This window comes from Leptonychotes weddellii, chromosome 10 (genome assembly GCF_054177405.1).
Source record: "Leptonychotes weddellii isolate Sample4059 chromosome 10, ASM5417740v2, whole genome shotgun sequence".
NCBI lineage: Eukaryota > Metazoa > Chordata > Mammalia > Carnivora > Phocidae > Leptonychotes > Leptonychotes weddellii.
This window is the reverse complement of record NC_138378.1, coordinates 75,742,337-75,750,982: the sequence shown is the minus strand read 5'-3', so window position 1 is coordinate 75,750,982 and position 8,646 is coordinate 75,742,337. Positions and strand designations below refer to the sequence as shown.

The 8,646-nt window shown below is 47.1% G+C and overlaps 1 protein-coding gene across 46 annotated transcripts in view; it reads left to right on the top strand.

Annotated features, from left to right (window-relative positions):
* The window catches only part of LOC115943569 (retroviral-like aspartic protease 1), a 109,742-nt gene that overhangs the window by 78,603 nt on the left and 22,493 nt on the right, over positions 1-8,646 (top strand). For 2 of the 46 annotated variants that reach the window (XM_081832104.1, XM_081832102.1), the window contains one exon: positions 4,415-4,484. The exons of the other annotated variants lie outside the window; for them this stretch is intronic. The gene's annotated coding sequence lies outside the window, so the exon portion shown is untranslated. The remainder of the gene's footprint in view (positions 1-4,414; positions 4,485-8,646) is intronic. 46 annotated transcript variants of the gene reach the window in all.

The following is an 8,646-nucleotide window of genomic DNA, read 5'->3' as shown; positions in this document are numbered from 1 at the left end:
GGCGCCTGAGTGGCTCAGCCGGTTAAGCGACTGCCTTCGGCTCAGGTCATGATCCTGGAGTCCCGGGATCGAGTCCCGCATCGGGCTCCCTGCTCGGCGAGGAGCCTGCTTCTCCCTCTGACCCTCTCCCCTCTCATGTACTCTCTCTCATTCTCGCTCTCTCAAATAAATAAATAAAATCTTTAAAAAAAAAAAAAAAGAATTTCCTTCCTTTTTAAGGTTGAATAATATTCCATTGTATGTATATCCCATATTTGTTTATTCACTCATCTGTTGACGGACATTTGAGTTGCTTCCACTTTTTGGCTGTTGTGTGTGAATAATGCTGCTATGAACATTGGTGTATGTGTTCCGGTCTCTGCTTATAATTCTCTTGGGTATATACCCAGAAGTGGAATTGCTGGATCATGTGATAATTCATTGTTTAACCTTATTTATTTATTTATTTATTTGAGAGAAAGAGAGAGTGGGGGAGTGGGGGGGAGGGGCAGAGGGAGAAGCGGACTCCCCGTAGAGCAGGGATCCCAATGCAGGGCTCGATCCCAGGACCCTGGGATCATGACCTGAGCTGAAGGCAGATGCTTAACCGACTGAACCACCCCGGTGCCCCATGTGGGGAGAGAGAGTCTTAAGTAGACTCCATGCTGAGCCAGGAACCTGATGTGGGACTCGATCCCACGACCCTGAAATCACAACGTGAGCCAAAACCAAGAGTCAGATGCTCAACCACTCAACCAACTGCGCCACCCCAGGCACCTCATATGTTTAACCTTTTGAAGAACCATCATACTATTTTCCATAAAGGATGCATCTACCATAAAGGATGTACCTATATTCCTACCAGCAATGCACAAGGGTTTCAATTTCTCCACATCCTTGCCATCAGAGCAGGTGTTTTTAATCTCTTATTCATAGCTGTATCTCCAGAGACAGGGACAGTGCCTAGCATATAGTAGGTACTCAATAAATATTTGTGGGGTCGAATGAGTGGGAGGCCTTGGTCTCTGGGCAGCTGTACCCGGGAGCCCTCCTACCTGTTAACCAGTCAGCAGAACCTTCCCCTTCTAGTCCCTGCTCAGCTCTAGGAGAATCACCCTTTTGATTGGGTAAGTAACCTAGAAGTGCCCACCGGTGTCAAAGAGGAAATGGTGGATGTGGGGTGATGGATGTGATGAGGGACTCTAACATGCTGGCTAGCATAGGAGTCTTTCAGACTGTGGGTCTCAACTCATTTCTGGCTCCTGAAACCCCATTTATAGTGGTTAAAAACCAGCATTTATGAAAAATGAAATACAAAAAAAATACCAGGGTATACCACATGGAAGAAAGAGTAAATATTTTGTGAAACTCTTGTTTTTAGTGTGATATTTATGTATGTTTATAATGGATCACAAAGAATTTGAAAAACACTCTTGGATAGGGTGTGCAGCCTCTGCTTAAAGAATTCCCCATGGGGGAGAGGGTTTACTGCCTTACAGGGGAGCACCTGCTGCTTGGGGGTCTGCTGGAACATTGGAATGTTCTTCCTTTATTGAGCAGAAATCATTCAGCTGAAAGATCTTTCCTTTGAGGTCCTTCTGTGTGCTAGGACCTGTAACAGGCACTTGAGATGAAGAGGAGTCCAGGGTGCCCTCAGGAGTTAATGGAGAAGAGAGGTAGGAGAACAATAAAAGGACAGACTGATGTGGGAAGGGAGGGGAGAGGAGCGCCAGGAATGCTGCCTGGAAGAATCCAGGAAGGAGCCAGAGTGAACCTTGAAGGATGGATAGGAATTTGCTACTCTCTACCAAGAGAAAAACTTATAGGAAAGTATGAAGATGAGAAAGGGCAGACTGTGTTCCAAAAATGGCAAGTAACCTGGTCTGGCTGGAGCCCAGGCTCCCTAAGGAGGTCAGGGGTAGGGATGGCCAACCTGGGGGACATGAGGCTGGAGAGCAGGCAAAACTCAGATGTGAAAAGGTCTTTGTGTCAAGAGCTTAGATTTTCATCCTACAGGCAGAGGGGTGTCTTTTAAATATTTAAAAAACAAATACTTGTCAGGATGTATACTGGGCTCTGGGGAATTAGGGTGAATGAAACCTGAGAAGCCATCATCCCGGTGTAGGGAGCTGGTATGAAGTAAGGAAACACACAGACACAAATGGTTATAGAAAGGGAGACGAACAGGGTGATGGGAAATAACAGGGTCCCATGAAAAAGGGTGAAGGAGGTACTTGGCTTACACTAGGGGGAAGGCCTCTGTGAGGAAGTAATGGCTCAGTTGCAGCCTGCAGGTGAGGAGCCTTCTTGGCAGAGGCGGTGGCTTGGGCAAAGGCCATGAGGTGCAGAAGGCCTGGGGCAAGAGACAGCTGAGAGAGGGGGTGGGAGTGGCTGAGCCAGCCCAGGGACCAGGTGGGGCAGGCCTAGGGTAAGGATTTGGGATTTTATCCCAAGGGCAGTGAGAAGCCATTGGAGTTTAAGCAGGTGTAGGTGTAGGGGTGTGTGGGGGGGGGAGGGGGGAAGGGAGAGGGGGAGAGAGAGATTGGGAGAGATTATTTATTTATTTTTACCCGAAAGGGTAAGTACATCCAGGGCAAAGATCAGAGTCAGGAGGTGCAGAGGAACGGAAGGAAGGGAGCCAGTGAGGGGCTGTGGAAAGCCCACCCTTTTTTTTTTTTTTTTTTTCCCACCCTTGTTTTCTGTGGCTCCTGGAGCCTGGCTGTTTGGACCTGGGGTTGGGGATAGAAGTGACCGGAGATGCCCAGAGGATATGACACTTGGGGAAACACTGGTTTCTTCTGCCAGAGGGCGGAGAGTGGGGAGGAGAGTCTTTATTCTTCAGGATTCCTTTTCCTGGTTTCTTCTTATTCAGACTGGACTTCTGACTGAACACTGTGTTGCCACCTCTGCCTCTTTGTCCAGGCTGTTCACCCTCCCTGGAACACCATTCCTCCTCCTTTCTCTTTCTTCTTGACCCAAGGTGGCTCATCCCTCAAGGCCCAAAGGAAGGCCCACGTCCTCTATAAGGCTTTCCCCACCATTCCGGCCCCCCGTCCCTGCCAAGCCCAGCCCTGCACTGTCTGTGGCCAGCAGGAATAGGAAGAATGGTGTTCCAGGCATGTGTTGTGACACTGCACTTTGGGGAACCCTCTTCAGCTCCAGCTTCGAACAGGACGAGAATCTTCCCCACTAAATGACCCTCACAATCCCCTCCTACTCTCCTGGCTCCCAGTGAGAGACACACATGGCAGGGGCCCCAGTCAGTGTGTTCCAGTCAGCATGAGACCAGCTGTGAAGTCCCCAGAGGGGGTTCTGATGGCCTTCATGTCCCTCACCATTTGGGTCCAGTGGTCCCTAGGCCCTGAGTGAGGAGGGGCTGGGGACTGATGTCAGAGCCACCTCCTGGGGTCTCTTTGGATGAAGTCTGGGAAACTCTGATCCCACTTCCAAATGAGGGCTTTCTATTGCTTGAAACAGTGGGCTGGGGACATAAAGGCTCAAGTTAAAGAAGCTTTTAGGTGTCCCCAAATGGGCTGGCTGATCTGGGAGGCCTCAACCTACTCCAGGGGCGGCCTGTGATGAACAGACTCTGTCCTGAGCACACTTTTTTTTAAAGATTTTATTTATTTATTTGAGAGAGTGAGCAAGAGAGAAAACAAGCTGGGGGAGGGGCAGAGGGAGAGGGAGAAGCGTGGGACTTGATCCCAGGACCCTGGGATTGTGACCTGAGCTGAAGGCAGTCGCTTAACCAACTGAGCCACCCAGGCGCCCTGTCCTGAGCACACTTGTATCTAAGCAGAGGTGGTAGTGGAAAGGGTTCTCAGTGCTGCCTTCTTACCTGCTGGGCAGCTGGGCTGCTCAGGAGAACCATTCACCACTGTTGGCTAATCTGCCCCCACCACCACCTATCCTGGACCACATGGAGAATTATCCTTGTGGGAAGCAGCCCAGCCCTTACTCTCACCTGCAGGGCAGAGTCTTCTGTGTCTTTTGACTGGGATTTATATTAGATACCTGTTTGTTTTCTCCAGTGAAGGCATCTGTATGTGGGGACATCCATGTCCCACTCGATGGGCCTCCCTTGGCCCCGGTCTCCACAGGTCTAGTCTAGGATGACTGCTTCCTTCTCTGAGTGTCTCTCTGGACTCCTCGCACTTAAATTTACTGCATGCCACATAGTCTCCATTTTAATTCTGGCCATCCCACACTTTCCCTCCAAGTGTGATGAAAATTCCACCCACCATTGTTGCATGATGCTGAGGCAAATGAGCGGAAACAAATATACTTATAGATTTATATTTCTTCATGATTTCTGGGATTAATGTTACTATCCAAGTCATGCCCAGGCCTGGATTCTGTCTACCCAGCTTTGCTCCATATCCCCTACCACAGCCTTGTGACAAAGGTTTAATTGCTTAATTGTCTTCTTCCCTAGTAGACTCTTAGCTCTAAGAGGGCAGCAACTGTTGCAGTCATCCTTCCTATCATTGGACCTGGCACATGAGGTCAGTTCTCCATATGTATTTTCAGTGGACCATTGTATGGATTTTAAACTTCTAAAGGGTAGAGACTGAGTCTTTCTCTTTCTTACCAGTTCCACATCTCATTCTAGCCCAGAGCTAAGCTGATAATACTAATAGGTTGGCTATTGGATGGGAGTGCTGGAGAGTCACCTGGAAAAGTTTCTCAGGTCAAACTAGATTTTGATCCTCAAGGAAACAAAGAAACCCAAAGTCTAGAGTCCCAAATATCTGGAGTGCCTGTCAGGAAGAGGTCAGACCCTATCACATGTGAGCTGTGGTCCTGGGCATTGGGCAGGTGGTGTGGTAGGGTGGGGAAAACTTGGGTGGTGAAACAGGAGAGGGAACCGGAGGTGCTCAAGTGCCAGGAACTGAGGAATTTGGTTAACTCAGCTCTCTGCCCCCCAACATCCACAAATTTAAAAGAAAGAGGAAGGGAAGGGAAGGGAGGGGATGGGAGGGGGAAGGAGAGAGAATGAGCCTAGGCTTGGAAGCTAAATCAAAGTGGATCTGAATCCCCTTTTCATCTCCTTTATTTTTTATTTATTTTTTAAAATGTTTTTTTTTTAAGATTTTTATTTAATAAATAAGATTATTTATTTGAGAGAGAGAGAGAGCATCAGATGGGGGAGGGTCAGAGGGAGAAGCAGACTCCCCACTGAGCAGGGAGCCTGACGTGGGACTCGATCCTGAGACTCCAGGATCATGACCTGAGCTGCAGGCAGTTGCTTAACCAACTGAGCCACCCAGGTGCCTCATCTCCTTTAAATATGGAACTCCAAGACATGGTATTAATCTCTCTTGAGTCCTAGTTTCTGCATCTGTGGAGTGAGCATTAGGTTAATACATGTGATAGGCCCCACACTGTTCTTGGCACATGGTAGACATTCAGTAAGTAATGGGAATTCTTAGTACCATGGCATCATGTTTCTTCTTTTTTTAAATTTTTTTAAAAGATTTTTTATTTACTTGACTGAGCGAGAGAGAGAAAGAAAGAGTGCATGTGCATGAGCAGGGGGAGGGGCGGGCAGAGGGGGGAAGCAGACCCCCCGCTGAGCAGGAAGCCCAGCATCCATCCCAGAACCCTGGGATCATGACCTGAGCCAAAGGCAGACGCTTAACGGACTGAGCCACCCAGGTGCATGGCATCATGTTTCTCATGTTGTATCAGTGAGGGTCCAGCTAACATAAGACAAAAAAGGTCATTTATTAGAAGACTCCCAGCTCGTAGCCTTGAAGAAAGGGTTGGCTCTGAGGCTTCAGGAAGACCAGAAGACTTGGGCCTGGGTTTTCAGGAAAAGGCAGGCTGCCTTAACTAGAGGCCATGCCAGCCTCCTTGTGTGATCAAGACAGAGTCTCACTGGCTGGTCTGGATCCTGTGCTGACAGTCCCGCTGGGGACTGAGGGAGATGGAGTTCTCCGTCAGAAAAGTGAGGTGCTGTATCCAGAAGAATGGAGGGGAGATTGCTAGACAGGCAGAACTGTTGACTATCACCCATGAGACTCCCCCCTGCCCCACCCTGGTGCTCCTGTAGGCCTGCCACGTGAGCCCTCAAGTGCAAAACGATGTACCTACCGCTTACCTCACCTGTTTTCTTTAACTTCCTCCATCAGTTTTTCATTTCAACACCCTCTCTGTCCAGTCTGGCCCCGCTCCACCCTGAGCAGGAAGGTGGCATCTTTACTCAAAGGGCTACCCTGCTCCAGGGCCTCCAGCCTCCTCCCTTACCCTCCCCAAGAGTCCCAACCCCAAATCCTCACCTGATCTTTACAAAGTTCTATATGCCCTATAGAAAAGAACCTTGGGCCAGTTTAAAATTTTTCATTTGCTTTTTCCTACTTTTACTTTTTCAATACTGACTCTTCTTTTTACTTTACCTTTGGCCCAGTCCTGGGGAGGGACCAACCCCCTGCTTTGTTCCTTTCCCCTTTTTTTGTGCCCAGTATTCTACTGCAGCAATGTCATCCACTCGGGGAGTCTAAAAGGCCTCTAAGCCGGAGGGTCAGACTTCGGAGGTGGAAGATTTCGTGATGACTGCCTCAGGCCTGATAAGGGAGAGAAGCAGGCCTACCTTCTCAGGACTGATCAGTCAGCATATATTGCCTTTGTGCCCGTCTTCCCCTCTCTCCTGGAAGATTCCTAGTACCAGTGCTCTCATACCCCACTGAGGCTTGTCCATTCCGGGAGCTATTGCCTGCTGTGGGCCTGCCCCATCCCTTTGCCCCTATTAGAGCTTCTCTCTGTATCTCTTGTCTTTTCAGCCTGCTGTATGTTAGATCAGTTAATTCCCACAGAGCTGATAAGTTCAAAATCTCAGAAAACTTGTATTTTATAGGGGAGATTTAAAAGGACAGAGTGTCAGTTTCAAAGGGTAGCTAGCTGTAAGGATTAGCTCCTCACTGTGGGGGCCCCCTGGATAGTATGGCTTTAGTGCTTGAGGGAGGGAGGATAGGAAGGAAGGATAGATAGATGAACGAACTGGAGAGGATGGAAGGAACGATGGGGAGAGATTCACAATCACAATCACCTTCTCAGGAGTCTGTCCATCATATAAACGGACGGCCACCTGTCTGCCTACATGGGCCTGGCTTGGGGGGCATTTGTACTCTATCAGCCTGAGCATCACTTAAAAGTAAGGAGAAGGATTTTGGGAAAGAAAATTGTGAGAAGCAGTGAAATGTGTCATTTGGACAAGGGAATTTTTTCCTTTTTATTTTTTTTTTTTTGAGATATAATAATCCACACACCACAAAATTCACCCTTTAAAGTGTACAACTGAGGGGCGCCTGGGTGGCTCAGTCGTTAAGCGTCTGCCTTCGGCTCAGGTCATGGTCCCAGGGTCCTGGGATCAAGCCCCTCATCGGGCTCCCTGCTCAGCGGGAATCCTGCTTCTCCCTCTCCCACTCCCCCTGCTTGTATTCCCTCTCTCGTTGTATCTCTCTCTGTCAAATAAATAAAATCTTTAAAAAAAAAATAAATAAATAAATAAAGTGTACAACTGAGTGGTTTTTAGTGTATTCACAAGGTTGTGCAACCATCATCACCAATTGCAGACCATTTTCCTCACCCCAACAAGAAACCTTGGACCCATTAGCAGTCGCTGCCCATCCCCCAGCTCCCAGCAACCACTAGTAGACTATACTCTCTGTCTGTAGATCTGCTTATTCTGAACGTTTCTTATGAATGAAATCCTATTATAAATGCCCTTTTGTGTCTAGTGTCTTTCACTTAACATAGTGTTTATCCATGTTGTGGCTGTGTCTGTGCTCCATTCCGGTTTCCTGCTGAATAATATTCCATTGCATGGATATGCCACATTTTTTTTACCTGTTGGACACGTGGAGGGTTTCTACTTTTTGGCTATTATAAATAATATTGCTATGGATATTTATGTATAAATATTATTGTGGACATATGTTCTCAGTTTTTTGTTTTGTTTTTTTAGTTTTCTTGAGTGTATACTAGGAGTGGAATTGCTGGGTCATGTGGTAATTCTGTTTAAATTTTTGAGGAACTGCCATAGGTTGGGGATTTTTGATACCTTTTTTTCCTGATTATAAGCAGAAGTTCATTGTAAAAAATTTATAATATATACAAATATACTCAGAATAAGATTCTCTATATGACTCATTAATAACTACCTTTAATATATCAGTGTATTTCTTATATTGTTTATGTACATCAGTTAAAAATTGTATTGAGGGGCACCTGGGTGGCTCAGAGGGTTAAGCATCTGCCTTCAGCTCAGATCATGATCCCAGGGTCCTGGGATCGAGCCCCATATCGGGCTCCTGGCTCAGCGGGGAGCCTGCTTCTCCCTCTCCCTCTGCCTCTTCCCCTGCTTGTGCTCTCTCTCTCTCTCTCTATCTCTGTATCTCTGTGTCTCAAACGAATAAATAAAATTTTTTAAAAACTGTATTGAGTTTAAAATATATATAGTTTGTGTCTTTTTTTTAAATTAATTAATTAATTAATTAATTTTTTATTCTTATGTTAATCCCCATACATTACATCATTAGTTTTAGATGAAGTGTTCCATGATTCATTGTTTGTGCATAACACCCAGTGCTCCATGCAGAATGTGCCCTCCTCAATACCCACCACCAGGCTAACCCATCCTCCCACCCCCCTCCCCTCTAGAACCCT